We start from the raw sequence: 27,581 nt of genomic DNA, 5'->3' as shown, positions 1-27,581 counted from the left end.
CTAAGTCCTGTAGCCAGAGCATGGGACATCTTCAGCAATGGTGTTTTACTGTGTAGCCATGGTGGGTAACCAAAGGTAAAGGCAATAGCTTTGATTGTTTTAGAGATCTCTGGGGCCTTGCTGACCAATAACTCCTAGAGAGGTGTTCCATGTCTTGGATGACACCGCATCAGTAGAAAATGCTGCACCCTGAACATTTTCTGCTTCTGCCTACCATGAAATGTGGTGACAGATGTCTTACATTCCTGGTGACACAGACTGAACCGCTCTGCCATGCCTTCCCTGCCATGATGGACTAAAGTCCCCAGAGCCATAGGCCAGATGGACTTCTCCTCCCTCACTTCAGTTGCCTCTGTCAAGTGCTCTGCCTCGCTGATAAGAAAGGTCAGTGCTCCAGCTCACTTAGTCTGTGGGGTTAGACTCTCTGTGCACTCCTGATAGACTTCATACACACCCCCAGTCTGAGATCAAAGCAAGTCTACTTCCTTTAATCCTTTTTGTTCTTTATAAGGCTTCGTTGGTAGAGTTATTAGTACAACATTATATGAAAATAGTTAAAAGTGGTTTTCTCCTCAATTTTAGATGGAAAACACCCACTTTCACTATTAATAAACATTGCATTTGTTGGGAGGTTTCTATAGCTTAGCAATATAAGCATATTAGTTTATATTCTAAAGTTATTGAGACTTGCACATTGAATGAGTGTTGAATTTTGTCATATTTGTCCAACATGTAATTATCTATTCATTTTCTTGTTGATCTTTTAATATGGCAAATTGTATTTGAATTTACATAAAATCAAATTTTGATATATATTTTTATATGCTTTATAAATTGTTGACATTGATCTGATGATATTTATTTTGACCGTCATGTCCATGTTCATGAGGGATGTTGCTCTGTGGATTTTGTTGTCTTACAATGTGGGCTCTGGGGCCTGGAGAGGTGACCTGTTTGGTAAAGTGCCTTCCTCAAAAGCACAAGGATGTTAGCTTGAACCCCTCAGAACCCACAGGGAAGCTGAGAGTGGTAGCGCATTCCTAAAGCCCACACTGGATGAGAAGATGAGGAAAGTTGAATCTGTGGTGCTCATTGGCCAGAGAACCTAGCTGAACTGACGGACTTCAGGTCCGATGGGAGACCTTGTTTCTAAAAGTAAAGGTAGAACACAAGCAAGAACAGACACCAGCAGTGACCTCGGACCCTTACAGAAAAGCACATCACATTCCTATGTACATACCCCACTGACAAGAACGTACACCACTCACACATACACGCACATGTGTGCATGTGCATGCACGCACATGTATACACACATAAACACACACATACACACACACACACACACACACACACACACACACACACATGCTCATGCACACACTGGGTATTTGGGGCCTGATTTTTTTTCTATATGTCTGAGTGTTGCCCCTGACAACATCCTGTCCTTCTATGTTGCTTTGACAATCTGGAACCTTGTGTTCACAGTTTTTGTCAAGAAGGACAGGCTGGAGGGGCATGAACTCAAGCTACTTAGATTCAGCAGAGACTTGTATGCTTTAAATATATGAAATAGAGACTAAATCTAATCTTTCTTTTTCTTTTTCTCTCTCTTTTCTTCTTATCTTCCTCCTCTTTTCTCTCTCTGTCTCTCTCTCTGTCTCTCTCTCTGTCTCTGTCTCTCTGTCTCTCTCTCTCTTTCTCAAGTAGTTAGTCCCAGATATTCTGTCACAGGGCAAAACTCTGATCCATACAATCTACTTACCTGGTCATCTAGCCACATGGACAATGCCAGCGAAAAGAAGAGGCAGAATTTGGGAAGGAACTAACCATACTGTCTCGAATATAATTTTCTAGATGTGTTACTGGGATTGCCTCCCAGCTGTGATAGCTTGATGAATTGTTCTTTGCATTCCTGGGAGATGGGAAAACTGGAGAGTGGTGACCAAGAATCCAGACACCCTGCCAAGTAGACAGTAGGAGATGGGTTGCCCAATTTTTCATCTGCTTCCTTCACATTATCAAAGATCCTGCTGGTGATCCACCGCTTTGGATTTGTCACCACGGAATCAGTGGCCTCATTTTCAAAATGGCTGTAGACCATGTTATAGTTTCCCTGATTTCAAATCATCTTGCATCAATTACATATTAGCCTTGTAACATACATGCCAGGGGTCGTTAATTTCATCTGGAGAGGCTGAACAGGGGCAGAGAAATCCCTGATAGCAACTGCTGACGGGAGCTTTCGAGAGCAGAAGCATTTGGAGTTAGTTATTCTCCTAGCAATGAGGGCGGGAGGTCGGGGAGCAGACATTCAGTCAGTGAGTAATTGCAGAACCTTTTACTGGGGACTCTGGGTCTACTCCTGCTTTCCTGTGGTGGCTGCACCTCAGCTGAGGGACCTTGTGAAACCAGTCAGGGTTTGTCATTCTCGGTGGTCCATGTGTAGTTTGGAGTAAACTGTGGTTGCTTGTGGTGGACATAGGCTGCCATGAGCTGATCCGAATACCCAAGCCCCTTGCTGGGAGTTCCTACCACTCAGCCCCCATCTTACTGTTTAAGCTCCAGCCAGCTCAGAGGGTGCCCTTTCTGCGTTTGCTTCAGGTCCTTCTCTTCAGTGTTCACATGACAGTTTCCTTCATTGTCCTTTAGGTCATCATTGCTCCAATTGTAATCTCTGAAGTTTTCTTCCCAAATCAGCATATTTTTTTCATGTCACTAGTCTAATCATTCTCCCCCCATTTTAATTTGTTAATTAAGAACAAATATATAAGCTTTCTGGATGCCAAAGTTTTAACATTTTTGTTTAGGATCCTATCCAGTCAAATACTTAAAGGCTCACCAATGATAGTAAACTGAGTAAAATGACTAGAAATCTGGGGTCAATCTGCCTATGACATGTGGATTTGAGGTCGGGCATCTCAGATGCATTAATAGTGTTTTACTTCGGTTTTAGTAAAAATATTGGTTGAATTAAAATATAACTTATTGCATTTTTATAGATTGTCACTTCTAGAAAAAGGCATAGTCTTTACTCTTTTACATTTTCAAAATATCATGGTAAATAATGTCATTAGCATTTCTCAGTTTTGACCCTATTTTCATTTTGGGTCAACTAATTTGTGTGTATATATGTGTGTGTGTGTGTGTGTGTGTGTGTTGTTCATATGTTAACACATGCTTACGTGTGTGTAAACCCACACATACGCCAGTATGCATGCATATGTGTGTGTATGCTTGCGGGGGCTTCACTCAACTCCCCATTTTATTTACTAAGACAGGGTGTCTTGCTGAACCCAGAGCTTACTGATTTGGCTAGTCTAGCTAATCACTTTGTTCCAAGACTCCCCTGTTTCTGCTTCCCAAGTGCTGGGATTATAGGCTACAAATGGGCCAACGACTTTTATGTGGGTACTAGGGATTCAAACTCCAGACCTGTATTTGCACAGAGAGCACTCTTTTCACTAGGCCATGGAGACAGGCCCGTAGGATGTTTAAGTAGCATTCCTGACCTCTACTCAGTAGAGGACAGATGGAATACGTCATATCTTCCCCCAAGTTGTGATAACTGAAAATGTCTCCAGACATCACCAAGTGTCTCCTAGAGGATAAAATTGCTCCGGTTTGAGAACCACAGATGTAACCAATTTTCTCATGGACCTCTCTAATACAAGGTTCTATTTTGAAGTGGTAAATGAAATAGAGTTGACATCATGGGAATCTCATGGTTGCTTGACCAATGCCATCAACAAGCACTGTAATTAATCCAGCATGGTCCACTGAACAGACAGCAGCATATGCTAAATATAAAAATAAAATCGAGAGGCAATAAGGAGAGGGTCTATCTTCCCGCAATATTCTTAGAACTCCATCACTCTAGAACAGCAGGAAGTGTTGAGGTGTTTCTTATGGTAAAGGGGCTGGCAAGAACAAACCTTCTGAGTAGTGAAGATACAGGTGAAGCCCGGCGAAAGCAGATTGACTGTTCCATGGTGAAAAGGAAGGTTAGAAAAGGAAACTGAGTCACGTGGAGTCTGACTTGAGGGAGATGTGGGTAGTTTGCAAAGGTAGTTGGAGAATAGTCTGCTAGGGAGACAGGCTTAGGTGTGCAAATGAACTTCTGTTGCTTCCTCCTCTGGAAAAAAAAAAAAAAAAAACAAGGCTTATGCACTAAAAGCTCTGCTCCTGCAGGGTCACCTCTTCTGTCCCCAGGTGACTCTCGGGCATGGGTACAGTGACAGTCAACAGAAGAGCCCCAGTCCTTAAAACAACTTGCCATAAACAAATGGCTCTAATTTTAGGCCAGGAGTGGTCCTAAGACATGAGGGTTCAAAGGTCATGGGAATCCGTAAGACTTACTAATTGAGTTGGGCTGAAGAGGTGTGATGTCAGAATGGTGAGGAAAGAGGAGTCCATTTTATAATTTGAGCATGTTTGGGTAAATTCGAGTTCTACTCCTTCATCGTTTTGCATTAAGCTTCTATGCGAGACTCAACACTGGTCTGTCGCTTTATCCTCTTCGTGGTTAAAAGAGCCGGAGATCTCAGAAAGCTGGGATGTCCACCCTCAGAGTATTACAACCCCAGAGTTTGAGCCACACTGGTTATTCCCCCATGTTCTCGCCAAAAGCGTGTCACGGAATAGGTCTCTAGAGGCACCAAAGAAGCCAAAAAAAGGGAAAATCTCCTAAAGGAAAATGACATTTAATTGGGAATTTTCAGAGATCTGTCACTCCCAGTGACAACCCAGGAAAAGTGCTTCGCAGGTTTGTGACTGCAGGTGGGCTGCCACTAGCATCTGAAGTTAGCTGGACTCCCTGCAGGGAAGGCCTTTGGGGACGGAGAGCAAGGGGCAGCTGCATTTGCACACAGCTCCCCCTACCCTCCGAATATCACATTAAAAAGAAAAAAAAAAAAAAAAAAAAAAAAGCGTCGGCCCCAAACTGTAGTCTAAAATGCCATCAGTTTTCCAATTAAGATATCTGACTTGATAAGCCGAGGTATGGACTCATGCGAGGAAAAAATGATGGTGCTTGGGAGTTTGTGAAAGAAATACTGTGCTGGGTGGATGCTAAGAACAAACAGTTTTATATCCCCTCGTCTTTCCGTGCAAATCCGTTTGGGGAAAGACTGCCCCCAGAGTAGCCTGCTTTTCATAAGCTTCCCAATCAGATTTCGGGGGCAAAGCACTCCCCCTCCCTCGCACAGCCTGCTTCTTCTCCCTGCCTGCTCCTCTCAACCCTCCCATTCTCCATTTCCCTCCCTGGCAGGGTGTAATTGAGTCAGGGCAGGATCAGGTTCCCCGCCTTCCCGTCCAAAAATCCCGCCAAGGAAGCCCCAGAGCATAAGAAAATACAAAGTAGAGAGAGGAGGAGAAAGAAAGCACCGAGTCATCCATCCAGAAGGGGGGAGAGCGCAGCCGCCCAGGCAGAAGCAGCATCCAGCAGTACCTGGAGTCCGCTGCAGAAACCTCGCCCGCACCGTGCAACAAAGGCAGCCTGCTACTCAGCGAGGACCTCGGCAAGCCAAAGTAAGTGCAAAGCACCCCGTGGACTTCTCCAATGGGTCTCTGGTGAAGTGTGCCTACCCCTAGGCCACTTTCCTGGCAGTCTGCGGTCTATGCGGGTTGGAGCAGGAGAGAAGCTGCCTGGAGTCAGCTAGTAGGGCTGATTTTCAAAACGGACTTGCTCCCGAAGGCAAACCAACCCAGGGAAAATTGGGGGGACGAGTTCGGGTCAGTTAGGGTGTGCTCGGATGAGAAGAAGGGAGGCAGCTTTTGTTTTGTGGAGAGTGCATGGGGACGGCATTCCTGCTACCTGCTGGAGCATGCAAAGCGCGGGAGAGGACACATTTGTGCTCTTTGTAAAACCAGGAGCTCTGGTGGGTGTGTCTGGCCCAGCAGGCAAGAGAGAGAGAGAGAGAGAGAGAGAGAGAGAGAGAGAGAGAGAGAGAGAGAGAGAGAGAGAGAGAGAGAGAGAGAGAGAGAGAGAGAGAGAGAGAGGCTGCAGCATCATGCAGGTCTCATTTTCCTACCTCCACTTCTCAGGTGGCCCCAGAGCTTGCCAACTGCCAGCTGCTGCAGCTCTAGGTGTGGTACATGCTTAGCGGCCTGCCCCTCCTGCCTGCCTGTAGAAAAGCTTCTCTCCAGGATATACTCCCTATCCTGCCTGCCAGCTCAGGAATGGTTCTAGGCACAGTTCCTGCCAAAGTTTCAAAGACATGCTTTGAATTTTACCTTTTCTTGGGGAGCCAATTATTCTAACGGACTGGCACATAAGCACTTACATTTTCAATTTCATCCAAATAAACCAGGGATGTGGTAAAGACTAATTTGGCAAATACCCAGAATTTCTGAGGTGATACTTCAATTAAGTTATCATAATATGTTTTGAGAAGAATGTATTCACTTCCTTTGTGCACAAAACACGGCCTTTCCTCTCCTCTTACACACGCGTGTGTGTGCGCACACACTTCTAGGGACTCTGATGTGGCACGTAAATTTAAGGGCACACTTTTGGTTTACATAGAGAGCTAACTCATTCCTGTCTCCCCTTTTACAGGGACTTTAGAGGTGTCTGGGCAGAGTGAGGCTGTGGAAACAGAGTGGGTGGTTCCTGAAAGCAGGCGGTGCACACTTTGGGGGAGAAGGAAGTAAGAAAGTTCTCGCTTTGTTCAGCATCTTTTCTCCTGGGACTGCCAGAAGTTTTCTTTCTCCAGTAGTTTAAGAAAGTGTGTGCATGTGCGTGTGTGTGTGTGTGTGTGTGTGTGTGTGTGTGTGTGTGTGCAAGCACGCGCACGCGTTGGAGGAAAGGGAAGGGCCTGGGAGGCACTTCAGGAACTACCAAAGAAAAGCTTTTGAACTAACAACATAATGGAGCAATTTCATGATCCCAGGCAAATGTGGGACTGATGAAACAGCGGAGCCTGCTTAGCCCTTTCATCGTCTGGGAATGAATTGTTCTGTGGGAATATTAAAAGGTAATGAGAATGAAACAGAAGAGAAGTCGGCCAACACAGAACAGAAGGCTGGTGCTTTCCGGATTCATTACGTCCCCTTTAAAGTAAATTATGTGCCTTCCAGGCCAAGTCATTAGAAACACTTACAGTCCGGTTAAACTCAGGGAAGTCAGGGTGAGTATTGTCCCCCGCTCCTCTTTGAGTTGTTTCAGACTGGCAACAGTGGTTGTTTGCCATGGAAATTAGAGGATGAGATTTTCAAATCGTTTTCTTTTAAAACCACAACACCATTCTTTTGAACTATAAGAAACTTCAAAATTTAAATTTTCTGACTAGAATTGAAGTCTTTAGAAGAAGACAATCTTTCTCCAGTTGCTCACACACCCAGGTCAAGACAGCTTTCTCAGTTGGTGAACTGCCTGTATACACACACACACACACACACACACACACACACACACACACACACACTTTTCTTGCCCCCACCCCTCCCGTATACAAACTGTAGCCCCTCTAGGTTCTGGATTCTAGCTGTTTGTGGCTCAAACACTTTATGCCCTCAAAGGCAGAGTTGTGAGAGAGACAGACCTACTGTTTACATGATGTTTTAACCCTCTGACTCCTAGGTGATATCCCATAGGGATGAGAATAGAATATATTTGACTGCATATTATATTGTGTTGTGTATACTATATAATATAAAACTGTCTTCCTGGACCACTTTCTGTAACACCAGGAACCAAAAACAAACTCATTTAGTCAAAGTTTTAATTTTCATGGTTTTTTTTTCCTTCTCTCTCTCTCTCTCTCTCTCTTTTTTTTTTTTTTTTTTTTTGAGACAAGGTTTCTCTGTATAGCCTTCACTATCCTGGAACTTGCTCTGTAGAGGTCTCAAACTTACAGAGGTCTATCAGCCTGCCTCTGCCTCAGAGGGCTAGGATTAAAGGCATGGACTACCACTGCCTGGCAGTTTTCATGTTTCTTGTTTGGTCTTTACAAACAGCAATATGTAACAATATCTGATTTTTTTCCTTAAAAGTTTTTTTTTTTTCAATGCAATGATTTGGTTTGCATTTTCACAAAACCTGGTCACTGAAAATAACACAAGACCCCTGAATAATTTGCAAAGTTAATCTCTTAGAGATGAAATATTTTAGGTTTAAAGTTTCTATTTTTTTTTCTTGGAAATGCTCTTGATTCCTCATTTTAGTGGCATTCCCGCTCAGCATTTGTGGTGTGGGGACTTTATAATTCCTCAATGTGTTCCCTGGAACACACTGATTTTTTTTTGCCTGATTTGTATGAAATGGTGTGATGTTAACAGTCGTTGAAGCCAGAATTATGGTTATAAATGGCAGTTTACAAACGCTTATGTTCTTAATATGGCAGCATGGTAACAAGGGACTTGTCCTTGACCCTTATACTGATGACAAGGCCCAGTTGAGACTACTCAGAACAGTGGGCCCACGAGTGTGCTCCACGCCCGAGTTCCCCTGACTTACCTTGAAGCCTGGTTTACACTGGATCATCCAACATGGCAGAGCCCTGTGCTGCTTCTAACCCAGGCCTTGTAGGTAAAGCTGAGCTGGATGAGGAATGTTTTCTCCTCTGAGGTCTGTCTAAGGAACAAATGGAAGAGCTTTTGTGTCCTCTGGCACAGGCCACACTTTCTTCCTGGGAGGGAGGGTGAAGGAACACGTCAATATGGGCCTTTTCTTTGGGAGCTGCGCCTGATTTTTCCATCCAGGGAAAATTAAGGAGAATTTGGGCCTTGGCTTTTCGTTGGCAAGTCTTTCCATTCTTGGTGTTTATGGCCTGTCCAAGTTACCATTTGCTGGGCCTTTTTTTTTTCTAGGTGCTGCAAGCCAGACTTATAGATAGTAGTCTGCATGCTGTTGTTACGATCTTTCTAAACCAATAACTATAACACGCCTTTTATGACAATGTAAGTACTTTTGGTTAAAAGGGTAGCTGTGAACAAGCACTATTCGAGGAGATTGAGATTATGGTAGTACTTGTGGATTTGATCGTGCAGCGCACACTCACTATAATTCCCCAAGGATTAAGTATAGGTAGGAATAATGTAACATAGTCAATAGTTCATGCCTGAGACATTTTGAGTAATAGAATTTAATTTTTCTTAGTGTTCTTTGTGTTTAAAGTCATTTTATTATAGGAAACTTAAATAAAGTCCCATCTCAAATAGAAAAAGAAAATACAGGTTTTCTAAGAGTAAAATTCTTAGACTCCTAAGCTCCACAAATACAGCAATAACAACAAAAATTGACTACTTTGTATTAATTTTGAACAACACGAGTTCTGGTCACTGACCATCAGGGTCTAGTTTTGAGACTTTCTGGTAGTAAACATCAAATCAAATTCGTATGCTCTAGCCTTCTGTTCACACACCCGTTTGCTAAGCAGTGTTAACTGGTGAGACGCTTTATTAGAAATTCATGTAAAACAGATTCCAAGCAACCACAGTCCATTGTCCTCCCACCTGACTCTGGAGAAAACAATGCTTTCAGAGCCATAGGTGATTTCATCCGGTGGCAACTGGCCTTTCTTCCTTTGCTAAGCACACACCAGCTTTACCTGCTAGCTCTGCCCTCTTCTGCTCATGCACCCTTGCAATCCCCATGATGTGTCCATATCCAACTTCTCCCCTAACCTCTTTGGATACTTGGCTTTTCTTTGATCTCTCCCCCTCAGTTTCCAAATACGGACATTTGCTTTCAAATTTTCTCTCTTCTCTCCTTTGCTCTTTTTTCCATTCCTGCTTCTGAATGCCCCAATGCTGATCCAGTCCCACAACGTCCTTTACTCATTCCCCCTGCCTCACAACAGACATCATGTGTTGCTCCTGATGCCCTCAGGCTTCCAGAGGAACCGTCCCCAAATCTCATTTACTGCTTTTATTTCAGGGGTTCTGTAGACCTGCTGGTCCAGTCCTCATCACACTCCACCCTCCTTCTTCCTTTACATTGCCATGGTTTCTGACTCTTGATGACTTCTAGCACGGAGAGAGAATTCCTGCTCTTCTATAACAAACTCAATGTATTATTTTCATCACAACTCTAGTCTAACTGTGAGGCTTTTGCCTCTCAGAGTTTCAAAAATTTATTTTCTCACTATATTTCTGTAACAATTTATTCGTGTAGGCTGAATAGGGTATTCTTAGAGAAAGCAATGTGGCTCCTTTCAAGAATGTACCTGCAATAGAACAAATATCTCCAACTCCCTAGTTTAGATTTTTTTCTGTATCACATGTGACCATCTCTCTTTTTGTTTAATTAATTGAATTTATTTCCCATTAGCCTCTCAAACCCAAAGTCCAATATATGTATATATATATTCGATATGTATCATATTTGTGAATATATAATCTATATATCCTATATATGTGACATATTATATGATGTATATATATATATATATATATATATATATATATGTGTGTGTGTGTGTGTGTGTGTGTGTGAAGTCAAATAACCCAGAATAGTCCTTGTTTTCAGTTTTCATTGGATTAACTTGATGTGCGAGCATCCTGATGCCTGGGGCACACCTCCAGAGTTTCTGACTTAAGAAGCAGATTCATACAACCAGGGTATATGATAAGGAGTCTGGAAATGGACAGCGTCAGATGAAGGTCCCCCTTCTGTTGACTCCTTCCCTCTTCTCATCTTTCATATTCTGTTCTCCAACACACCCTACATGACACTTCCTGCTTCTTCAAAGAATACTCCCTTTTATTTTCCTAGATCATTGCCTTTTCTCACTAAATGCTGTTCAAAAATTCAGCATGCTCAATGCATGGGAGATTTGGCAACAGAGATCTCCAAAGATACTGGCTTTTCCCATCAAGTTTTGGAGAACATTTTTCCTACAGGGGACTCCCAGTTGCAAGTAGAGCCTCCAATGGTTGGCATTAACCATGGGCATAACCCAATGCAGGTCCTTTCTGGGGCCCTGCTGTGGAAGGATTCAGTACAGTGAGGGAATAAAGGAGTGGATTCAGAGGCCAGTAGTTCACCACTGTCCTGGACGTTGCCCAGTGTATGCTGATGGATGTGTTACCAGGTTTTTTGAGATTTGGGGATTTTTTTTTTTAAGCTCAGGGGTGGGAATGCTGATGACACACTCTGCTTTCTCAGTGAGTGTAACACTCACAAGCTGTAAATCATCCTACTAAACACAAGCTCATATTACTAAAGCCCACATAAGCAAACCCTGTCTTTCCCATGTCCCGCTTGGACGCCCTCACTGTCATTTTTGTAGGATACCTAGAGAATGCTAAAGATGCCAGAAGGTAAGTTTGACCCAGTGAAGCGAGGAGGAGGAGAGGAGTGTGACAGAAACAGGAAAAGGAAATCTGAGTCACAGTTTTTCAAAAAAGTGGGAAGACAATTCCCAAAAGACTCAACTGAAACAGCATGGCGTCTTTTATTAAATGGAAGGGTTCTAGCTCCTTCTTACGAGTCCGGAAGGATATGCACTACATTTTCAATTGGTTATTTTCATCACATTTAGGTCTTTAGAGTTCTCGGCACAGTACATGCACTCTGACTTCCATGTTCAGGCCATTTGCCCAAGGATTTCTCCAGAATGAAGGTTCGGATGCCCTAAATCTCCTTAGGGACCGTACATGTCCAGCGACTTCTGGGTGAAGGCTGTTCTTTGGCCTGGGGAACTCACTTTGAGTAACAAGACATCTCATTTCATGTGAGACAAACTGTTCTTCTGTTGTAACTTTCTACACATGATATCGATAGCTTAATAAAAATCATGAGGATCCTTGGTGAAAACCTTCTTGCTAGATGCAAAATGTGTTTGTGCCTGTCTCTTCATGTCCAAATATTCCAGTGTTTGACTGCTCCTCAAAAGCTATTGCATGGTCTGCTATTGACTTGGCTGAAGCTACTGTATGTTCCAAGTAGCCTGACCCCATGCACAGGGGTTCTCCTGCCCGCTGCTTCTGTTGGAGTCTTCCTCTGTAGAGAAAGAAAAAAGTCCAAGTGTTGTCTCCCAGATTGTCCTTCAAAACTTACTACAAGTGTTTGGTAGACTTTGCCCTTACTATTGAAAGTATAGAGAAGAGCAGACTTTCTTGGTCCTATTCTCACCTGGACTTGGACACCTATCATACATTCTCCTGTTCTCTTCTGTGTCATAACAGAGGAAGGGCAGAAATCATCCTTCTATGTGACATCCTAAGAGACTTCAGAATGCCCAGACAAAAGGCAGCCCAGATTTAAATCAACAGTAAATGTAATCTTGTAATAATCCCAGGAAACTGAGAAAATATTTTAGGATAAAACAAATGGAAATTATCCAAAGATTTAGAACAATGTTTTCATAATAGCCTACCTCAGGTGCTGAGAATTTGGACATTGCTATGTCCTAGTCACAGTGCTTTGCTTCTGGTTGCAAAAATGCTCTGTTAACATATAGTTTAACACACAGTGTCTGTATGTGAGCATAGTGGACAGCTGACCAAGTGTGCCCTGTACACCATTATTAGAATTTTTGGCTTAAAAATAAAAAACACCCTAAAACTCTGGGGAACCTGATTTAAATATTCACATTCTGTCTGAAAGAAAAAAAGAAAAAAGAAACCCTACCATAAAACAAACAACTCAAACTCTGCTTTCTATGGGCACTGTATTTCTTTAGAAGCACTTTGTATGAGGAAGCCTGATGGTTCTGTAGGAAAGAGGGTAGGTAATTCACTAATTTCAAATCAAAATGCATGTTTAAATTTTGGAAGGATACCATAAATGCTGTCTTCCCTTCCTCTTTTCTCTCCCAGTTTGCCCCAGATATTTAATTATTGAACAGTGTCTGAGAATATGTGAGACACCAAGTAGGCTCCATGTAGGTCAAACTTGTAAGCTGATTCATTTAAATCATAGGAAAGAGTTTTTTTTACTATATTTATATTAGGAAAACAGATATACCTGAAGAAACATTTTTGTTCTACTCTAGAAAATCATGTTCATGCTACAGTTTAATCAAATTTTATGAGAAAAACTTATGTTCTTTGGCTAAATAACATATATTACCACTCTGCTAAACTTTTACAGTTTTTCTGGTATAACTTAAAAATAGTTATATTTATAATTATGTGCCCTTTATTTCTTTCAACACTGTAACTGATTCATGCAATATTTTAATAGGGATATATACCCATTAACATGTACATTTGTTTCCACCAAATGAGCTAATTAAGATGAAAATTCAATTTGTTTAGCTTGATATGGGTAAATTGGAATCGCAAAAATGCTTAAGAAGTTACGGATTTTTATTAAAATGATGGAAATAGAAAAATGCAAGCCAACATCCCATGCAGTAAACAAGAAGAGTCTCTGTCTCAGCAAAGGATGGCTTGTTTAGATGGGAACAAATGATCTTGAAGAATTAGCATGTACCAGTTCAAGGTCAAGCTGCTTAAGCAGTGTGTTCCATTTTTGCCGGAAGGACCCTTTCCATGGAGTCAAGAGAGAAAGTCTCCCTAGGGAGGACAAAGCTGCATGGTCCCTCCCAGGACTCATCCAATTCCTCAGCTGGTCCCTGGAGCCTGGGAAACTTCTGAGCTGCTCCACGGTTCCAGGGTGGGTCTAGCTCACTGCAGGTGGGTAAGCTCCAAGGCCAGCAGCTCTCTTTGATGCTTGTCGCTCCAGGGCTTGGCAGCCTTCAGGGGAGTTATTTATTTGCTCTGTTATTATTTGGAGTGAGTAATGTACAATTGGCTCTAGTTGAAAGTGAGTTGGATCAAATTGGGATTTGACAACCACATTGTTGATCACAGACGAGGGCTGAAAGAGGGCTGAAAGTCAAATGCCTTTCTTGTCTCTGCCAGTACTAGGGTTCCCACCAACTTTAGCCCCAAGTGCTTTTCGCTCTTTTTAAGTAGAGTGTTGTTCTGAGGGCGAGGAAATGATGGTGTCTCTTCTGATATGTGATATCTGAGGATTTGAAGATGGACTTCAAGGCTGTCATGAATGAATTTGGTTTGGAGATGTAGATCAAAAACAGTTTAGCAGAATAAACGGGTAGATGTGGATTTCTACCAATTTCTTCTTAAACAGACATTTCCCAAGTGTAGGCTGGCTCTGTGGGTTTCTAATGATTCATCCTCTTGCAAGAGGCTAAATGGGAGCCATTGACTTCAAAGGCTGCACAAAAGAAGACAAAAAGAGAAAAAGGAAAAAAAAAAAAAAGGAAAAAAAAGGGAATTTGAGCAGAGGTCTAAGGGGAACGCGCAAGAATGGGAGAGAGCGCAGCTGTAAGCCCGTAGAAAGGAACTTCAGAACTCAGAAAAATTCCATTTCTACAGTGTTGAAGGTTCTTCCACATCAGACAAATGACCTGGAGCATGTCATTGTGTCCTCTGGGTCTGTCTGCTGTGGTGGTGTTTGTTGGGAAATTTCTCTGGGGCTGACTTGTTTTGCTCACTTTTCCAATCTCCTGGCTCCAGGTACCTCTAGCTACGACAATCCCATGAAGTGAGGCTCACACTGGAGAGCAGCCCGGTCCTTTCCTTGATCTTCCCAGAGGGAGTTTTTGAAGACAAAGTAGTGTTAGCTTTGTAAAGACTCCTGCCTTAACCAGGATACGTCCTAGGTGCAGGACTCACAGCTGAAGACCGTGGTTCTCGAAACTGCTCCCCCTCTATTCCTTTCTTTCATCTGTGTACCCCCAGACACTCACTAATGGATAATTAAGTGAGAGAAGAGTAGGGGTCTCCTTCCCTGAGCTGGAGCACAGAGGGGTCCCCTTCAGTCCAGGGCTCAGATGTAAATTGATCTATCATCTTTCTGGCTTTGTTTTATGCCTTGACTTGTATGCACCAAATGGAGTGCATAATGCTATTTTCTTTCTACTCAGAAATTTATGCTGGGAAGTTTATCAAAAATTCAAATATAAGTATGAAAAGCAAATATGGCTCTTTTATCTTCCTATTTCAAATTGTCTCCTTTCTCATTTGATATCCAAAATCTATACCAAGGCATAACAACTTTCATGATTATCATCCACTGGACCTTGGGCACCAGTAACTGGAAAGGGGTTCAGGAAAGGTGTGAGTTTTCCTCTTTAGCAAGAAATGTCAGCCTAAGAATTAGAGGCTGTTTATCTCAAACAGGAATGGATTTTATTGCCCTTGAAACTTGATGTGGGATGGCTTGTCTTGACCCTTGGTACCATTTAAACAAAATCACACTTTGTTGAGAATGTTAGAACATTTGTACATAGTCTGCATCATAACATGGCAGTTGTATTGGAGAATCTTTTAGACCTGAAATGAGGCCAGAATCCTTGGGATCGGAGACTTAGAGAAGCATATACATCTGGGAGGTTTTAAAGGCCAGTAGTAAAGTTCTCTCAAAGTGTATGTGGAGAAAGGATGAAACTGGTTTATCAGGTACATTTGACTCTTACTGAAATGGAGATGACAGAAAACCTAGGGAGGAGAGCCATGTGCAACTGAGAGTCGATCAAGGTGTACACTAGAAAGACAGTACATACAAATATGACTCGGTGTGTGCTAAAGCAAACTCACAGATCTTGAAATATAGTATTTGTATTTAAGGGAGTCACTCTACTAAGCACGAGTCCCAGTGCCTACGTATTTTAAAGCTACATTTCATTATGTCTACCACATAGTTAGCAACATGTGTGGACTACTTTCAGTATATCACTGCCTGAACTAGAATATTGACACTCAGCCCATGCTTGCTAGTGGAAGGAATAACATCAACCCCTTAATGTAGCTTCTGTCTCCTCCATTCACTCACCTCTGGCTGCTCAAGCTGAAAATCATGTCAAGAGTACTTATTTTCTTGGCCTCTAGATTTTTTTTCTCTCCTGATTTATCCTTTGTGCTTAAAGGACCGTTCTAGTATCATTCACCCAGAGCCCAGCCTCCTACTACTGAATAAAGACAATTGTATCTGGCCTTCACTCTGGCCATTGCCACATCTACTTTCCTTGCTGTTCTCAAAGACATGTGGTAATAAGTAGAGGTGTAGGGTCCACCACTACCTTTGAGGCCTTGCTCCTCGACACTGCTAGGGCAGGAGTGGGTTTTGTCCCTTACCACCAGATAATCCTTACCACCTTCACCTTTTTTTCTTATTGCTTTCTATCTTTGTTCTTTTTAGAGCCCTGTTTAGCAGGAGCAATAACAGGTAGTATTTACTGATTGATTTCTCTATAGTGTTTGGCATGTTATTAGATCTTTGCATTAAGTTCTGGGCTAAATTCTTCCAATAACTCTGTGGGATAAATACACCCTCCCCCTTAAATAAAGGAGCTGAATCTCAGGTTGGCCATTCAATAGAAGGTGGTAGGACAGGGAATTGACATTATAGTCTAGGTTAATCTAACACAAAGACATTCAATACCACACTCTTTCTGCTTCCACCTCCCATTCAATGACAGATATTTGAAGTATTTTTAGTTCAATATTCCCTTCTCTTTCATAGCCAGCTCCAATAACAGGCTCTCACACTGTTAATTTATTTCTAACTCATTAAGATTTGTAGAACACAGTGCTGGATAATGAATGTTGCTGTTAGCTGAGACCTCCCTAATTGCATATTATTGCATACGGTTTCATTTCTAGTTGTTTTCACAAGCATCCATTTGCCTGGCATGGTGGTTTCAACATGACTGTGTTGAAGAGAGGGCTCATCTGGGGCTGGCTGCAGGAGCATGTCTAGGAGCTGCTGTTTGATCCTCTGGCCTGCTATCACCTGACTCAATTGTTGGACTGCTGTATTCTAGCCCTGGGGGAGGCCACAATGCTGTGTTTGTTTGTGTATGAGAATCCCTGGCTTTGATTAGCAGCAAGCTACAGTGCAGCTGAACACACAATAGGGACCAAAGGATGGGAAAAAAAATCCTGCTACAGTTTCCCATTGGAAAGCGTTCACTGTCAAGCTTGGACATCCAACAGTGTGGCACAGAGGAACAGAGGCTGGGAAAGGTTAGGTGATGGATTCTCCACGCCCTACAGCCTGTGGTGTGCAACAAAGTCACTCTATTACAGGAAGCATTGGGCCTCTGTCCTTCAAAATATCTTTTATGGTTTGGGTTGGAGACTATTATTAATGAGGTTTGAAGAGGGGCAAAGCATGGAGGGCTGGCGACTGTGAGGAAACCCCAGGATGACAGGAAAGAGGGCAAAGGCATTGAAAATGATGTACCCACCACAAAGGGCAGGACTATGCAGTTAATGGCATCGTTAATCTGGCTGCATGCAAGAGCTGAAAATAGCTAGAGACTTATTTCAATCAATAGAACAAGGAAGTAGGAAGTATCTGTAAACTGAAATTTACTTTTTGACTGAAACATAAAAGTTACATACACACATTATATATATGTGTGTGTACATATATATGTATATATATGTATATATGTATATATGTATATATGTATATATGTATATATATATATGTGGCTCCATGTGGTATTTTGATACACAGATGCATTGTGTAATATTGAAATTAGGTTAAACACACTTAGCTCTTCAAATACCCCTTCTTTTTTTTTTAAATTTTTTTTTGGTTTTTCGAGACAGGGTTTCTCTGTGTAGCTTTGTGCCTTTCCTGGAACTCACTTGGTAGCCCAGGCTGGCCTCGAACTCACAGAGATCCACCTGGCTCTGCCTCCCGAGTGCTGGGATTAAAGGCGTGCGCCACCACCGCCCGGCTCAAATACCCCTTCTTTATGGTGGAAACATTCAAATTCCTTTATCTTCAATTTTTGAAATGTATAGCACTTTGTTGTATTCAATCCTCACGTCATTGGGCAGGAGTACATCAGAATGGACGGGGGGGGGGGGTTTAATTTCACATCATAGATAAAGTCAGTGGTTTCTAGATCCAAATGACAATTGCATTTTTGCTCCTGTCATGGAATTAAATCTTAAATCTACCATGAGCCACTCCTTTCTTCTTGAAGCTGTATAACAGAGTATCTGCTTGGAGAACAAAACTCCGAGGTTATCCTGAGAGGAATGATCCAGTAAAAAAGATTTTCAGCATACAGAGTATTTGTCTAATCTGTTGTCCCTGTTACAACAAGACCTCACCTATAGTTGTACATTGTGGGTTCCTAGTGGAGACCTCATAAGAGAAAAAGAACATTTGTAAATAGAAAATAAAATCATAGAGCCATTCAACTAAGGTTTTCAGAAGAGAAAGACCTACCTTCTCTGGGAGAAAGGAGAAGCTGAAGCAGGGGTAATATTTAAAAGGAAAACCAGAATTGAATTGCACATGACAGAAAGGCAGGGCAGAAGATGGAAATCACACCAAGTGTTACGATTTGGATGTGAAATGTCCCCTGCAGGCTTGTATGTTTGAACGCTCGGTCCTCGGCTGGCAGTACTGTTTGGAGAGGTTGTGGGACCTTTGGCATAAGGCCTAGCTTGAGGACACAGGCCACTAGAAGTGGGCTTTTGAGAGTTAGGGGGAGTGGGAGGAAAATGTTGAAAATAATAGTATGGCCTTTCAAGTGCTGGCTAAGCTGCCTTGGTTAGATATCAAGAAACCACTGAATGTTCTTTAAAAAAGAGAAGAACTTGGTAAAAGTATTATGTAGGGAAGATTGTTCCTGGAGAAGGTACAGCTGAGGTAGAAAAGGTCAGGTGGGTTACAAAAGGGAATTCTTTGTGCATCTCCCTCCCTCCAAATCTTTGATCTTTGCAAATTTTGGAAATACTGCTCATGCTTCAGTTCCTTGCCTAATTGCCATCTTTTCCATGAAAACTGTCTTTATTGACCCGGTGAAAAGGATTATTGCTATTTTTTTTTCCAAAACTTACTTTGGTTTTATGTTTTCTATTTAATATTACCTCCCTCCATCCCTCCATGACCCTTTTTCTGCCCCTCCCTCCTTCCCTTCCTCCCTCTCTCCCTTCCTGCCTCCCTCCCTCCCTCCCTCCCTGCCTCCCACCCTGCCTCCCTCCCTCCCTTCTTTCCTATATATGAAGCATATAACCAGGCTATATGTTAATATCAGGAATACTGATATAAATATGTTTATTTCTAGTCCCCAGATTATACAATCTAGTCACAGGGCAGCAGATCAACATATCAATAACTCATCACTGCTGTGGTCAAGATATGCATCCTGAAGGCATATAGGAAAGACATTTAAGTTAGCAGTATGGATCAAAGAAGGCTTCCAGAAGAGAGTGCCTTTTGACTTGTGATTAAAGAATGTTGAGGTGAGCATGCTTAAGGTAGAAATGATGCTGTGAATGCTTAATTCATTCTTTTGTGGAAACAATTACTTTAATTGATCCTCCCTACTTAACTTGTCTTGTGAAGTTAGTGTTTTTCAAGACCACAATTGGATGAATGAGTGAATGAACAACGGAATGCATTGCCAGGGCCTGGGTATAAGTGGGGAGTTTGGAAGGATCCTTTCACTGGGCACTGTAAAACAGAAGAAAAAATCTGGAATGCAAGTACTCTGAAGGAATGTTAGCGAGTGAAAGGTGAATCAAAATGAGATGCTGAAATCAATCAACTTGGAAATTCTAGTGCCATCATTAAGAAGAGGGAATCTGTAGCGAGAGTTCATTTGGAAAAGAAATGAATATTCCTGGTCTAAGGCAGTTATGAAAGGCAGGATTGTTGTTAGAACTGAGCAGGAGCTGGACACAGGCTTTCCAAGTGTTTCTGAGCATCCTTGGCATCCTTGATGCCTGGGAGTTTGGGGAGGAACTAGCCTCAGACTTGTGACCCCTGGTTGGTGGTAACCTGGTTGCCAACTACACTCTAACTTCCTGGTGTCATAGCTGCATCTTCTTCCTTAGAAGCTCTTGTAACACATTCTCTCAGAAATGTTATGAGAGCATGCTAATGATTTTTACTCTGGAAGATGTATTGTACGATATTGCTCCTCTTGTAGGGGTGCCCTGGATCCTTGGACTTTTTAAGAAAACCCTAAAGTCAAGTCTAGATGCCAGATGAACATGAAATCTTCTAGAAGAGACCAGGTGACAGAGGAGAGTCATCTATCAATCCAGTGACTGCACTTCGTGTGCTCACTGAATCACTCACGGAGGTGTCCATCTCCTCCAACACTTCATTCTCCTGTGTCAGATGAATGTTCTTCTGCTGGTCGTGTGTAGAGTCATCACTTCAGCAGTCAGTATGGGAAAGAGGATAGCTCAGGAAATTCTGCCCTGAAATGACGGTGAAAGCCAGACTTAGGATCAGTAAGCACTGACTACAGTGTGTGGGATAAGCAAAGTCTGGGGCTCTAGTGAAAGGCAGAAGCAGCCCTGATGCTCTTGGTTAAAGGGCTCCCATCCTGGGAGGGTTTCCAGCAGCACTGTCCTTGTTTTGTGATGGACTTTGGCTCTCCACATGCTCTGTGGGGAACCAAAGATGTCCCTTCCTTTCTCCCACTTTCTTCTTCCCCGTTCTTCCCTCTCCCTCCCCGTGAGAGCAGGAAGACAGGGGCACGGATCAATTTTATTTTTCTTCCTTCAGATGTATTTGTCCAGCTTGGTTAAATGAAAAGAAAGCTCAGGAAGTAAAAATTGTCTGGGTTCCAAGCCTCAGTTTAATCGTGATTCAGGAGGGGCAGGAAGTGTCCTGGGGACCAGATTAGGCAAGGCATTTTGTAAGACAGCCAGTTAGCTTGGAATCTGTTATATTTAGTGTGATTACAGATGAAAGCCTTCAGTCAACAATTTCTGGTCCAGGAGGGTAAAATAATAGATTTCATTGAAGGTTTGCCTCTTGGTTCCTTTGAATAGGCAACTTCCACCAGGGCGAGTCCACTAGAACCTAATTATGAAGCTTCTATCTGTAGTGAGCCCCCTTGATATTTTAAAAAGAAACTTACACTTTATTTAGACTTGTCTTTGATGACATTCATAGCTAATAACAATACAGGATGTTGCTATTGGGAAAATTGTCTTCCTACATCTTATCTCATTATCATCCATCAAAACAGTTTCTATGAATCTAGTTGGATTATGGTTGTTGTCTCTACACATTAGAATAGTGAGGTTCTGAGAGTGCAAGAAGTCCAAGCCGAGCTACTGTAAGAAAAGGAGTGTAGCAGTTACCTTGCCTGCTTCACAGGCTCTCCTGGGAGTAATTGTGATGGTCTATAGAGAGGGTGTGGCTTAAAATGTGGCTGACATAGTTCATTACCATTCTTACTTTTTAAAATGTATTATTTATACGTGTGTGTGTGTGTGTGTGTGTGTGTGTGCGTGTGCGTGTGTGTGTGTGTGTGTGTGTGTGTGTGTGTGTGTGTGTGTGTGTGTAGGTCAGAAGAGAACTCGGTGGAGTTAGTTTTCTCTTTCTACCTTTACTTGGGTTCCAAGGACTGAACTTGGATCATCCAGTTTACATTCCCGGGTAGCAAGCACCTTTAATCACTGAGCCACCTTACTTGTCCCCAAAGCACTGCTTTTTAAAGAACAGTTTAGCTGGGCATGGTGGCATAAACCTTTGATCCCAGGCCACAGGAGACAGAGGAAAAGGCAGACAGACCTCTGTGAGCTGGAGGCTAGCCTGGGCTACATAATGAGGCCCAGGATAGCCAGGGCTATCTAGAGAGACCCTGTCTCCAAAACAAAATAAACAAACAAACAAACAAAAACCCAGCTACAACAACAACAACAACAACAAAATCACCACAAACTCTAAAATAAATAAATAAACAAACAAACAAAGAACATTTTGCCTACATTAAGATCCCTGAGGATATATCACTATGAAATCATTTTTTCTAAAGATGAGGGCTTAGAAATACTCATTTAAAAATGATTTCTTAGTTTTGAGATCATAATATAATTACATCCTTTCTTTTTCCTTTCTTCCCTCCAAACCTTCTCATATAATCCGTCTTCACTCTCTTTCAAATTCATGGCTTCTTTTCTTTATTAATTGTTGTTACACGCGGATACTTGTTTTTAGTGCTAAAAGATGATTCATCAACAATAAGGTCTGAGAGCCTCTTGTAGGTACGTACATTATATATTCAGCATATATTTGTATCTAAAATAGGGCTTATTACAATATGAGCAGTGTTCCAGAACGACGGGAAGTAGGCCACAGGTCTAGATTACATGTCATCCGGTATGAACTTTTCAAGCCTCCCTGTCTTCTCTCATGGAATTATGGACCCAGGTGAAAAGACCACCAGGTCCCTTGAGGCCCTTTGATTTCCAGACCAAGCTGCTGCTTCAGTCACTCTGATTTTCTCTTCTTCCTGCCCCCTCTAGAGTTACTCTCTATGTCTAAAACAGAGGGTCTCAACTGTGGCACCTGGTCTGATGTTAGGTCACCTAGAAGCTCATTAGAAATTCAGACTCTCAATAACATCCCAATCTCTGAAAGCCATGTTTTGGTTAGTCCTCATGGTGTTATTTGTGAGAAAGTTAGAGAACTAGTGATTGAAACATTGGATCCTGTTCCATCAATGCCAGCATGCTATCCATAACTGTCCAGCTAGCTGTCCGAATCTAAGCTACAGCAATGAGTGAAGGTCTGTTGTTGTGTATCTTAGGGGAAGGCATTAAGAAAGTTTACCTTTCCTAAAAGTCACTTCCAAGCCTCAGAACCAATTTCCCTTGTTTCTAAAGTAGCTTATTCCACATATAAAGGGATAGAAATCACTTGGAAACTTTGGCAGAATTAAAATTTCTAGTTACTGGAAATCTTCACTTTGCTTGGATTAGTTGACACTAACTGTCTCACACATCATTCATACTTTAGTGTCTGAACTAAAAGTAACACGCACATTTTCCTGAGACACACTCTGCAGTCCCTGGCCAATCGCATCCTTTCAGTATCCATTCAGAGTTGGCCACTGTGCATTCACCTTAGGCACAGAACACAAAGCGTGTGGTATGCTTGTCTTCTTACCTCTCAGTGACAAACTTATAAGACATCTTTTCAGAAACGGATAATCCAAAGAAATCGGCCAACAGAAATACGAGTGCAGACAAGAAAGGGGAAGGAATTCAACAGGAGGCAGAACTCGAATAGTAAATAGAGTACGATTAAGTGTCAGAACATGGGCACTGTGTCCGTCTGAGAGATCCTCTGTGTGCAGCAAGCACACTTCACAAAGACAGAAGACAAATGAACTCATGTAAATGGGGACACAGGCCTGACAAAAAGAGGAGGAGCCGTTCCCAATGGAACCGAAGCTAGCAACAAAAATCACTTTAATGGGACTTTAGGTATTTTGCAACATTGAGAGAGTGAAGAGTGAAATGTTGGAAGCTAATCCAAACCTAGAAAGTTTTCCAAGGAAGGAAACAGCAACGCTTAAGTGCTAAGATTTTTTTCCACAAGAGCAAGAAAGTAATCTACTCAGATCAATCTTGTTAGGTTTTCCCAAACCTTCAAATCTCACTGTTTTTGTCTTATGACAGCAGAGTAAATAAATACTAGTTTTTCTATATCGTAGTTTCTCTATTCCTTTACAAATAGAAGTAAGACAGATTTTAGTGATAGTGACTGAACACCGTTTTTAATAGATCACAGATCAGTTGTAATTTCCCCATTGATTATTAGAGTTGCATTCCATGGTGTCTGATTGATCATTTCTGCTGTCCCACATAACCATGCACATCAACAACTTCCTGTGGTGAATTTGTCCATATGTCACTCCTGAAAAGAAACAGATCAAGTTAGATTTTTTATAGTTTCCAATTAGAGTTCAGAGACCACCAGCAGAACATGTCCATCCATTTATCTACCCATAAACTGTTTATGGAATGCACTTCCAAGCCTCAGGGACACAGGTGTAGGAAGATGGAAGGTACCTGCCTTCCTTCATTCTTTGTAGATGAAAGGCAACCACACACATGACTGGTCAGCAGGAATGACTGTGGAGAGAATAAAGAGAGAAAAGAGACAGAGGGCCCGTGGATGTGAGTGAAAGGAGAGGGCAAGGAATGGGCATGTGGAGAGGCTTCTCAGTCCCAGTCCAACATGTTTCCATTTCTGGGATGAAGTAAAAAACAAAACAAAACAAACTAACCTACAAGTGTTAATCTCATATTATTTCAACACGGGAGCTTAAACTTCTTATTTTGGATTTTTATTAAAATGTTTTTATAACCAATATATATCTGTTAATATTTAACACATCATTTGATTTATTCTGCTCACCTATGTCTTATTTTGAGTAAAAATTTAAAAAACAACTAATTTATCAATAGAACTTTAAGACTACAGTAACATTTTCATAATTTAAACATTAAAGCAGTCTTTTATTATTGCTGTTTTCACATATTTAAATCTGGATTCCCATGTTTTTGTACCAAAAGCCATGGTTATAGTTCCACTAAGATGTGAATATTAGACAGAATTAAGATGAGAAGAGAACTGTGTTTTAATTTTGATAAAATCCACAAAGGCCACTTATCCAGTAGTCGGTGTGCAAGAAAACAGTATCGGTGCAGATAAATTATAAATTTACCTACAGAATATCCCTTATCCCTAACTATGCGAGAAGTTGGTATCCATGATGAACACTAGCAGTGTCTGCAGAAATCTCACCCTGTGAGTCACTAGTTCCTTTTATAATTAGCAGCTGGATATGAGCAAAGACAATGATTTACCACTTAGGGAGATTATATATGGAGGAGGACCTCCGAGGAAGTAAAATACATGCATTTTGCTGAAAAAAAAGAAACCCAACAAAAACAGTTTTAAAGCCACAGAGGAATCCAATCCACATTTGATTGAGAAGATGTTATTCTTATAAAGCAAACATCTCCTTGACTCCTAGCCAAGCTGTGGGCAGGTAGAAAGCCTGGCCTTAAGAGGGTTTGATAAATGGTATTAGCCTCCAAGTTTGGGGCTGACAGCAGGAGGTGACCTCCAAGCTTCTTTGCTTGTTTAGCTGTGCTTAGCTGTGCCCGGGTTATATAATTCACTACCACTGAGAGCAGGAGAGCGTCATCGACAGCATAGCAAGCCGGTCCTAACAGCTGTCATGTCATTGCCTTAACTGTCCATTAGCCTGGGTGCTCTGAACAGGACACCTGTGGGCACAAAATGTATTGTGGGCATACTCATTAGAGCCCCAGCACATGCACTCCTCCTCCTCAAAGCTCACTTTGAGTCTGTGAAAAACACAGCCAGAACTCACAGCAGAGAGCATTCCCCCAAGCCCAGCTTGCTCTGCAAGAAGGACCACATCAGGGTATGTGGGGAGGATAACAAGGTAGCCGGTGGGCTGGCTCCACAGTGAGCTGCGTGACCAGAGAAAGCAGAGGGCTGGTTTGTGAAAGGCAACTACTGTTAGGATTGCAATTCGATTGACAAGTGACGGTCAGAAAACCAATAGAAAGTGTATGCGAAGTTGAAAATAAAAGGAAGCCTAGAGAGAAGTTTGCTTACTTTTCTCTATGCAGTGTCCAGAGTCATATTTCTCAACAATGTTAGCCCTCTTCTATCCAAACACCTTTGAAGATGCCCCCTACCTTTAAAGGCCTCCCTCAGCAATTGATTTAAGTTTGATACCAAGTACACATTCCTAATCTCTGTAAAAATACAATGCATGGAGGCTGGAGAGATGGCTCGGGGGTTAAGAGCACTGGCTGCTCTTCCAGAGGTTCTGAGTTCAATTCCCAGCAACCACATGGTGGCTCACAACCATCTGTAGTGGGATCAGATGTCCTCTTCTAGTGTGCAAGTATACACGCAGGAAAAAAAAGATATATATGTAAACTATAAATAAATGAAATAAAAAAATACGTGTTAGGCAATAGCTGTGCAAAGGCAGGTATGGAACTTCAGGAGAAAGCGATCAGTGCTCAATTCCATAGGAGTATGAGAGGATGCAGTTACAGCTGCAATGTGGCAGGTTGGGTAGTTAGAGAACATACTGTAGTGCTCATTCATGACATGACACCCAACTGTGCTGTTTCGTCCTAAGATGTCAGAGCCACCCTCCGCCTCCCGGGACCTTTTATTGTTTCTAAATGGTAAGTGAGAAGCATGTTTCTTAGGGGAAGGAGTTCATTGTCATGTGTGGGCGAATGTCAGTGAAAGATGAGAAAAAGAAAAGGTAAGACTGTTTCATATCGTGTGGTCCCCTTATGGGATAAATCCCAGCAGCACAATCGAAGCTACTGAGAGTTTGGTTAAATATGGCTGTATTACATGTATGTTTTCCAAAGTAGCTGGAACATCATGAGCACATGAACATGTGGAGATGGCTCTTACAGCTAGCAAAGCTGGAGGCCATTGGTTTTTGTTTTTTAAGTGTTGCAGGACACAGACATGAGGACTCTTAGGTAGTAGAATGTGTTTAGATGGTGTAGACCAGGGAAGTCAGTAGTTCAGAAGGTGGAGGGCCTTGACCACTTCACATTCCATGTGACCCTTGGACGGCACAAAATCCACTATTTAAATGCTGCTGTGAATGTCAGCAGAGCAGGTGTCCTCACAGCTGGAGAGCAGGCCACATGCCTGGCCTGTTTCAACAAACGGGCATGGGTCTTGTCTGCAGCCTCCCCCTTCCCATGTCCCAATCGCCAGCTCTTGGCAACGTGTCCTTATTCTCATCCGTACAGGTTTGCATACCCTTTGTGGACACCAAGAGACAGTGTGAGAATCACTCAGATTCTGATGAAAAGACAAAGCAAAACCCCTCAGGGGAGAAGTCCTGGGTTTCCTAATTCAGTTGCTACAACCAGAAGATAGAAAAGACAAATATATAACCCATACATGTATATATACACACATATATGTGTATATATGTACATATATTATATATATATGTATGTATGTATGTGTACACACACACACACACACACACACACACACACGTGGCAAGCTGAACAGGGGGCAAGCACAGAGGCCTTGGGAAAATGACAGACATCTGCTTCCAGCTTTTCAAACTACCCTGATTCAATGTCAAATTTTAAGCACTTCCTCCAAAGATCTAAGCAATGCAGTCTCTGGAGTCTTAAGATTCTTGACAACCAATGGAAGGGGATCAAGGCCTCTTTTTGTAATAGTGAACATCTGGGGCAGAAACTCTGATAAATGTTTCATATACATGATTCAGTTATTCCCTACAGGAACTTAGGAAAGCATGGATAATGAATCCCATGTCAGCGATGAGGACATTGACACTTAAGGGTGTTAAAGAAACTGTAGGTCTTAAAATACACAGCCTACACTCAGAAAATACTTATGCTACTCTAGATCTCGTGTAGTAGCCCATTGCATGAAGTCAGAAGGAACAGAGAGCTTAGCTGTTATTGGGTTGAACTGGTGAGTGAAAAAATAGTGGCCAGGTTGTATAAGAGCAATTCTAAAGGAATATCAAAAGGGGAGACACGACATCTGTGGTTAAAATGCCAGACAGCAACCAAGGAAACCTGGGTGCTCATGGGGCAGGGGATAATTTTCTTTGTTATCATATTGATTGATTTTATGATGTTGTACTTTATTTTGCTTGAAACATGACTCCTCTGTTTTACAAGAAATTCAAAGGTTTTGCTTCGCTTTGTTTTATTTAAGTTAAATTAATTTCTCAAAATCTTCAGCCAGTAACTAGCAACGGCTAAAGTTGAATTCAAATTGTCTGTCTCTAAAATCCATGATACTAATAACT

At 42.0% G+C, this 27,581-nt stretch overlaps 1 protein-coding gene across 1 annotated transcript in view; it reads left to right on the top strand.

The window, feature by feature from the left end:
• Positions 1-5,213: 5,213 nt before the first annotated feature.
• The window catches only part of Ptn (pleiotrophin), an 88,695-nt gene continuing 66,327 nt past the window's right edge, over positions 5,214-27,581 (top strand). Inside the window, exon 1 of the mRNA XM_059256554.1 lies at positions 5,214-5,529. The gene's annotated coding sequence lies outside the window, so the exon portion shown is untranslated. The remainder of the gene's footprint in view (positions 5,530-27,581) is intronic.

This window comes from Peromyscus eremicus, chromosome 3 (genome assembly GCF_949786415.1).
Source record: "Peromyscus eremicus chromosome 3, PerEre_H2_v1, whole genome shotgun sequence".
Taxonomy (NCBI): Eukaryota; Metazoa; Chordata; class Mammalia; order Rodentia; family Cricetidae; genus Peromyscus; species Peromyscus eremicus.
Note: the sequence above shows the minus strand (reverse complement) of the source record. Positions and strands in the feature narration are given on the sequence as shown.